The following is a 9,611-nucleotide window of genomic DNA, read 5'->3' as shown; positions in this document are numbered from 1 at the left end:
AATGCAGTGGGCCCCACTTTATATTAGGTGGCCTTAACTACTATGTGCCTACATCAAAAAATAAGTACAGTGCACTTATTGTGCTCATATTGTATTGCAAAACACTTTTGCTGCTATTGAGGTGGGATACGGGTAAGGTTAGGGACAGGTTTGGTGGTATGGGTAGGTTTAAGGGTGGGTTAAGGTGTAAGGGATGTGTCAACAGTGTAATTATAAATGTAATTACAGAAATTAATTACAGATGTAATTACATATAGGTATTTTTTTTTAAATATAAGTACAATGTAAAAGCATGTATGTACACAATAAGTGCATTGTAACAAATTGTTAATTTAAATGTAAGTACATAGCAGTTAAGGCCACATAATATAAAGTGGGACCATGCAGTGTATATTTAATGTAAACCTCATATCCGCTCGTGGGCATGTTCTGGGGAAACGCCATTTTTTCACCATTCTGTAACTGATTTCTCTTTTCTCATTTGCAGTTTTATCTAAACAACACTTTAGCTCTTGAGACCACCTGGATCAGTCCGGAGGAAATGGGAATTTTCCAGCATCAGGAAAAGCCACTGCTGCGGACAAATCAAACGGCGTTGAGCATATGTAGGCCAGCTGCAGCCTCCAGGAATATCCACACTCTACTGCTGACACCCAGGCGCGTTTCAGGTAGGAGAGAGAATTTATGATCCCAGCACCCATTTTCCTACCTTTGTGATTCTGGCTCGCTGTTTGGCTAACATTCATCAGAGGGCTTTATAAAAACGCTTTCTGTTTACTCCCTAGACTCTTTCAGGTTCTGCTTCTAGTTTCTTTTTAAACAGCTTTTCCTTTGTAACTTTAATCTTCTTATTTAGCTTGATGTAACAATATCAGAGGATTGTCAGCTGAGATTTTACGGAGCGAATAACCGAAGCGAGGCTGTCACTCCCTCCGTCTGTGTGTTTGTGTGTGGGAAGAGAGGCGGTTTGATTTGTGCTTATCTCAAAATCAAAAGAAAAAAGTTATTATTAGCCTAGTTGTTGGAACATGAAGTGATGTAATTTTTTTTTGATAATTCAGAATGTTTTCTCCTAATTTTCTGTCATTACTGAAGCAGAGAGTCTCATTCTGTTTAATGCAAAAAAAATGATATATTTAAATTGTAAAGTATTTATATATAAAGTATTTATTAAATGCATAGTTTTTGTATATAATATAATATAATATAATATAATACTTGCTAAAAAAAAAATGCAATGAACCCGAAGAGGCACCCGAATAGGCGACTTTCTTATTTTTATGTGATTTTTTTTTTTAGATTCTTTTAACCAAACAACAAATGTATGCAAAAGCTTCATTACTACTTAATAACTTCCCATACACTATAAATGCAGTGGGCCCCACTTTATATTAGGTGGCCTTAACTACTATGTGCCTACATCAAAAAATAAGTACAGTGCACTTATTGTGCTCATATTGTATTGCAAAACACTTTTGCTGCTATTGAGGTGGGATACGGGTAAGGTTAGGGACAGGTTTGGTGGTATGGGTAGGTTTAAGGGTGGGTTAAGGTGTAAGGGATGTGTCAACAGTGTAATTATAAATGTAATTACAGAAATTAATTACAGATGTAATTACATATAGGTATTTTTTTTTAAATATAAGTACAATGTAAAAGCATGTATGTACACAATAAGTGCATTGTACCAAATTGTTAATTTAAATGTAAGTACATAGCAGTTAAGGCCACATAATATAAAGTGGGACCATGCAGTGTATATTTAATGTAAACCTCATATCCGCTCGTGGGCATGTTCTGGGGAAACGCCATTTTTTCACCATTCTGTAACTGATTTCTCTTTTCTCATTTGCAGTTTTATCTAAACAACACTTTAGCTCTTGAGACCACCTGGATCAGTCCAGAGGAAATGGGAATTTTCCAGCGTCAGGAAAAGCCACTGCTGCGGACAAATCAAACGGCGTTGAGCATATGTAGGCCAGCTGCAGCCTCCAGGAATATCCACACTCTACTGCTGACACCCAGGCGCGTTTCAGGTAGGAGAGAGAATTTATGATCCCAGCACCCATTTTCCTACCTTTGTGATTCTGGCTCGCTGTTTGGCTAACATTCATCAGAGGGCTTTATAAAAACGCTTTCTGTTTACTCCCTAGACTCTTTCAGGTTCTGCTTCTAGTTTCTTTTTAAACAGCTTTTCCTTTGTAACTTTAATCTTCTTATTTAGCTTGATGTAACAATATCAGAGGATTGTCAGCTGAGATTTTACGGAGCGAATAACCGAAGCGAGGCTGTCACTCCCTCCGTCTGTGTGTTTGTGTGTGGGAAGAGAGGCGGTTTGATTTGTGCTTATGAAATGAAACTGAAATTAGTTCAAATTTCAGCTCTTTTTCAATCACAGTGTGGTTTAATCAACTAGAGCGTGCACTGAAGACTGCTTAAGAGGGTGTAATGAAGACCCATAATGAGTATGCAGTAAAAACGAATTATGCTATTTGATTCTGGTAATCTGACAAATGTATACTACACGCTTTATATACCATGCATCTTAGGGTCATTCCTGTTTTTCAGAATCTTTTGAACTCTGAACCTTTTAAATATTTAATAATGCATGTGTTTAAACTGAAGTGTTTCTATAAATGAGTGTAGCTGACCCTTTTATCCCTCTGTGACTGTTAGTATGCATTATAAATGAGTTTTTAAGACATTTTTAAGACATTTCCAGAGTGCAGACTTGCACAAAATGCACTTACACAGGATTTCATAAATGTATTTACACAATGACAAGAAAATGAAGAGAATGGAAATATAGAACTAAAGTTCATTGAACTCAGTGATTGACCAACAAAATCCAATTCTAACTATTTTACATTTCGGTGGCTTGGAATTTGATTGATGAATAATGTTTCATTCATCATTCGTTTTTACACCCCAGTGATGTTTTGTTTAGGGGTGGACCTTGATGCTTAGATCGACAAACCCTGAACTAAGCGAGAAGCAGCATTTACATAATTCACAAAGATGGTGGCGATTGACGAGTATAGCGTGACAAAAAGTTTATAATGTCATAAATGAAGATGCTTGGATTTGTATTAAAGCATTTTTTGTTTATGAATTACATTTTGACCATAACTTGCATAAAAACACAAGGTGTTCCTGTTCAATCATGGCGCCACCTTTTGGTGTACATGTAACAATAACGTGATTTACTGGAACGCATTGAGTTCGGAAGTGGGAAATTTTAACGCTGGTATTCGCACCAACAACTCTCGGCTGTTTATAATAAAAAAATAGAGATGTATGATTGGGAAAGGAATCTGCTTAAACAGGTTAGCAGTCTGATAAACCCCAACCTCAACAAGAAGTATCATTTATGTAATTTAATTTAATTTAATTTAATTTAATTTTATTTTATTACATAGTAATAACAAACTATCCTTTGACGTATGAAATCTGAGGTTTGAAAAAATATATATATTCAAGCTTTTTTCCATGTAGCTTACTTTACTGACTGGATATTTATCCAGTCTCGAAAAGACCAAGTGTAAATACCCTTCAAGATGCAATCAAGATAGATGAGCAGAATCCAAAGTGGTTTAAAACAAGGTTGTAAGCTTAGATTTACACCACATAAACTTTGCTCTTTACAAAAGAAACATCATCATGCAAAAGTTTGGGAGCTCTCACAATCCAGAAATGAGCGAGCAGTAGCACGGAAATACTAGATCAGATCAATTTTGTGGAGATGCCTTTATGTGGCAAAGTGTGAAATCTACACACCCAGCAATCCAATCGATCAAAGTGCATGACGTGACCCCTTAAAATATTACATTTACCCACAGTGAAGAAGTTAAATTGAAAGCAGACCAGGGATTCAGATGCAGCAGAGCGGTGTATCATATAGCGCTGCATTTAATTCCAAACGCTCTTGCCCTCCAGCAGAGCACCAGTGTGCCACACCTGTGCTCTTCCCTGATCATAAGTCTTTAGCTGCAGACACTCTCAGGTAGGCAGTGATGAATTAGATTGCAGATGCACTCATGTGCCGTTCAAAGATTAGTCCTTGAGAGATGAAAAGTTCACTCCTGTAGAGGGTTTTCTGTCTTTCAGACGGCAAAGTCTATAATGAGTGGAAGTGAATGGAATATCTTAGCAGCACAGATCCTGCACAAGCTCTCTGAGACTGAGGCTGAACTGACGATAAAGATTTGACCTTTGCTACTACACTTTTACATGTTTAACACTTCAAGTGTGCTCTAGAATAGAGTGAAGGATTGGAAAGTATTAATAAAGCCAATATATATTCTGAACAATGTAAATGTTCTCCTGGTATGCTTCAGTTCTTCTTGACTTCTGAAATGTAATCAATATCACTTGAAATGCTCAACTTCTTGTACTAGTAAGCAGGAAAAACATGCTAATACTACTTGGTGTAAACAATTTTCTTAACTTAATGCCCATACAATAATTTAGCAAATGAATGTGACTGTCTTATGAAGAATATATGAATGCAGATACAAATTAGATGAAAGATGACTGTTTATACTTTTATTATATGTTTTATAATGTATTTATGTGGTCTGTTTAGACAATATGTATTATGCAGATGGTGCAAATAATAATAATAATTGCATAAAACATTATTACATAATTAAATATTATAATGTTATTATATAACTATATGATTATTTGTAAATATTTGTAAAATAATATATTGATTTTGAGGTTGAATATTATATTTAAAAAGAGTGTTATGTAAGACTTATGTATAAAATAAATAAAAACAACAACAGCAGCAACAACAACAATAATAATAAATACATATATAATTATTACAGAAATTGTAAATATTTTTTTATTACGTTATTGAGTTTTTTTTAGGATAAATATTATAAATATTTTAAAAGAGAGTTATATAACCAGAAAAAAGTAAACAAACATTTTTTGAGTGAACACGCAATGATTATTCATTATATTTGGACAGTTTAACATTATTTATCAGACATATTTCAATTGAATGTATTTTAATTTAGCTTATAAGACTGCAGTTATAGCTCTTCAGAGTCCAATCTTAAGATTTCATATTCTGTTTTGTCATCTTGAAAAAATGTCATTCGCTCAAGGTTGTCATGGTGTTCACCAGCAGTTGTGTCAGGGTAAGTTAAACTGTCTGAAAAGAGTTTTCTCTCTAAATGCTGTCTCATTTTCTCTGTCTCCGAATGCTCGAATTTGTCTTGCCATTTGGACCGTAATTAAATTAGGTTAAGAAATTGTACATCAATGTTACCTTTGTGCTGTAAATGTGCCTTTGATGCCTTAACTTGCAGTTTAGGTAGGAAGCTCATTTAGGGAGCAGAACTATTGAGTAGTATGTGTGTCTTTAGTCCACCCTGCTATGTCCAATATACATTATAGATCCTATTTTTTAAGTTCTATTAAGATAGTTCTTTAAAAAAAATAAAAAAAAGTTAAAACAGAGGCTATCCTCTGTGATGTTATCCTGACAGTATGAGAGAGATTATACAGTATATCTCTGTGTGTGTTTGTGTGTGTGTGTGTGTTTGTAGAGGGGGTGAGTCATGGTCAGTATACTTTTTTAACACTGAAACACACTGGTGCGTCTCGACTAGCAACTGAGCTTTGAAAAATGGTCTCTTTCTATAGCTGATGACAGTTGTTAGACATACAGTATATTACCCTGGATAATCTCTGGCTTAAGTTCAGACTCTCTCCACAGTAACCCAGTTTGAGTATCTCCAACCTCGAATGTATATCTGTACCATACAGCAACTCTATAAAGATGTAAAGCCATAGAAAATGCTGATTTAAAGGTTTCCTTCCGGTCAGACAGATGAATCATACTTTTGACTGGAATCAGATCCAGACTCTAACTCAGCATTAGAACTGTCTTCAAATTCAATGATCAAACTTCAAAATCCTCAAAATCGATCAAAATGAATTTGAAACCTACTTTACTACACTACAATATATGTGTCGTCATTGCATGTTTTAAAGGATCAATGTACCGAAGTCAAAATTCTGTCCGTTTTTGTGAGGAACATGCTAAAAATAAGTGGTTATTCACTGAAAAGATGTCTCAAATCTCTCTCTTTATTTTGTCTATTTAGAATCATATTGGGTTAATGCATTCAACAATTGGTGTCAATCTTCAATGATTCTGAATTTGAATAGGGACACAAATGTGATTTAAGAACTTCCATAGAGCAAAAGATGATCAGATTATCAAAAAATCGTTATCTTGCACTACTATTCAAAAGTTTTTGATCGGTGAGATTTTTGAAATATTTTTAAACTATAGATACTTATGCTCACCAAGATTGCATTTATTTGATAAAAAAAAAACAGTAAAAATAGCAATATTTTGAAACATTATTATAATTCAAAATAACGGTTTTCTATTTGAATATATTTTAAAATATAATTTATTCCTGTGATCAAAGCTGAATTTTTAGCATCATTACTCCAGTCTTCAGTGTCACATGATCCTTCAGAAATCATTCTAATATGCCGATTTGTTGCTCAAGAAACATGTATATATATATTTTTTAGCAGTTGTGCTTCTTAATATTTTTGTAGAAGCAGCATTTATTTACTTTGTTAGGATTATTTGATGAATAAAAAGTTCAAAAGAACAGCATTTATTTGAAATATAATTTTTTTTCGGAACATTAAATGTCTATACTGCAACTTTTGATCAATTTATGATAGATTTTAAAAATTTGTCTGGTTGCTTTAAGTATGCAGCATGACACAAGAAATCACGAATCTCTACACATGAGCTGGTATGGGAGCTTCAGTGTAGTGTGCGCTTAACATAAACCTTTGAGATGTATGTGGTTTCGAGGTAACAAAGAAAATATTATGATGGAACTAACAGATGTGGGTGTGGAAGTAAAGTCTGCTGCCATCTGTCAAACACTTCTACGGTTTGTGGTTGCGTCTGTACGCTTCATAACCCTTAAATCATATCTCTACACCCCATAACCCAAAAAGCACCAGGAGCCTGTTTCTGTGGCTGAAAAATTTTGAGATGGGAGGAAATTACTTTGCATATATTTCTCTTGCATATATCGATGCAAATCAGTTTGTTGTGACGGATGTTTTTTGTGATGTATCTGGAGCATCTTATTTAGAGCCGTGCCTACTGGGTTAAAAATTGAGGTATATATTTAAAATGAGATTTATGATTAATGATACATTCTTGCATGCTGTAAAGGTCACGAATGAGGAAACAACTTACATTTTATGCTTCTATATGGAATGGAAATTTTTCTGGAAGCCCATAAACTATTATTGTACGTTCAGGAATAGGTTCTGAACATCTACATGGAGTTTAACCACTACAGGATGAAAAAAAGGGCAATTGTGATTTTTTTATCTCACGATTCTGAGTTTTTTCTGAGTTTGTGTGTTGCCAGCACAATAAAAAAATGTATTTTTTTACGTCCCGCAATTCTGACGTTTTTCTCAGAAATTTGAGTTTACATCAAGCATTTCTGACTTTTTTCTCTGAATTTTTACATTTCACATTTCTGACTTTTTTTCAGAATTTCGTGTTTACATTTCACAATTCTGACTTTTTTTTCAGAATTTCGAGTTTACATTTCACAGTTCTGTCTTTTTTTTCAGAATTTCGAGTTTACATTTCACAATTCTGACTTTTTTTTCCTCTCAATTCTGAGTTTACATCTCTCAATACTTACTTTTTCTCAGAATTCTGAGTTTACATCTCGCAAATTCAGACTTTTTCTCAGAATTTTGAGTTTACATCTCGCAAATTCAGACTTTTTCTCCGAATTCTGGGTTTACATCTCGCAAATTCAGACTTTTTCTCCGAATTCTGAGTTTACATCTCGCAAATTCAGACTTTTTCTCAGAATTCTGAGTTTACATCTCGCAAATTCAGACTTTTTCTCAGAATTCTGGGTTTACAGTACATCTCGCATTACTGACTTTTTTTAACCAGAATTCTAAGTTTAAATTTCGCAAATTCTGACTTTTAAACTCAGAATTCAGTTTACATCACAATTCTAACGTTTTTTTTCTCAGAACTATGAGTTTACATCACAATTCTTACGTTTTTTTCTCAGAATTATGAGTTTACATCTTGCAATTCTTACTTTCTTTCTCAGAATTATGACAAGTCTGAATTGTGAGATATAAACTCAGAATTGTGAGAAACAGTCACAATTACCGTTTGAATTTTTTATCCCACAGCAGAAACAATCTACAGAACTGCAAAAAAATTGCATTGGACACTCAAAACTGTTTTTCAATATGCAAAACTTTCCTTTTATAACTCATAAAATAAGCATTCACTCCGTCTGTTGCCTGTCTTTTTCTTTAGGCCACAGGCAAGTTGCCTGAGAATTTAAAAGTTGATCTTTGATCTGGAGAATTACAAAATCTACTTGATCTTTGTCTTCACCTTTGATGAGTTTATCTCGACATAAAGGTGAATGGATCAAACCATTTTTTTAAACACACCTCGGTGTCAGTTACAAAGCGATAGTTATTCACCCTCAGCACAGCAAAGCTTTGGGGAAAATCTGAGCTTCAGAAGTTAGATGTCTGTGTCCGGGAATCAACTGTGGAGTTGTATTGAGAGCTGTTCTTACAAAGTCATCCTCACAGGCTTGAGCCGTTGATGAGCGTTAGCCGAGGCAATAATTGGTGCCAGAGGGTGTGCGGCGTTCTCACAATCGAACAGTGTGAGGAAGTCCAATTTGTGTCCTCGTAGTCACACTTCCTTACCGCAGGGAGAAGGAAGTTCTCGACATCTGCAAGCACATCCACACAGGTCAGCAGCAGTTTAAGAGCTTTTTCCCTCGGGTAACAGCTTACTTTATTAGGGGCGCTAGATATTCTCAAGATAAATTGATGCGGCACTCACAGCATTTGCCTGTCTAAAAAAAGGACTGTGTTTTTCCTGTCGTAGTGCTGATGTCTGTCATACTGTGGTGTTTTTCTCAACTTTCTCGATTTTTAATAAGCCTGCTTCTACAGTCTTAGCCTCACATCATGCCCACAGTTCTTTAACAGATCATCTGATGCACGTTGCACACAAAACTGCCAAATACAATTCAGTCGGAAGTTACGATCTGCTGTCTGGTACAGGGTTGATATGAACACTCTGAAGAAGAACTAATCACTGGATTTACCAAAGTTAATAGTTAGATGCATCACATTTGGCAAATATATTCTTTTTTTTAAAGATACTTAACTGCAAGTTGAAATAAATATCCATAAGCAGAACTGTATATTATGCTATTACTATTCAGATATAATCATGGCATGCTGAACTTGTTCATTATGATTCTCTTCAGACTGTTTGTTTTTTCTCACCTGAAAGAGACAGTTGGCAGATGTTTCACTTGAAAATACAGCTAAAAAAAGATAATTGGTAGACTTTTCAAATCAAATTTCCCCTGAAAGAGCTACATTTTCACCTTTCACACTAGGGTGACCCAGGGCCGGATTATCCATAGATGGGAAAAGGCGAGTGCCCTGGGGCACCAACCAATAAGGGGGCACCAAGTGATTAAGATAATGGACCTTCAAAATATTTTTCATGTTTTGTATATATATATATA

Source organism: Sinocyclocheilus grahami, unplaced genomic scaffold (assembly GCF_001515645.1).
Source record: "Sinocyclocheilus grahami isolate Dianchi unplaced genomic scaffold, SAMN03320097.WGS_v1.1 scaffold41.1, whole genome shotgun sequence".
Classification (NCBI taxonomy): Eukaryota; Metazoa; Chordata; class Actinopteri; order Cypriniformes; family Cyprinidae; genus Sinocyclocheilus; species Sinocyclocheilus grahami.
The sequence above is the reverse complement of the archived record's forward strand: the minus strand, read 5'-3'. Positions refer to the sequence as shown.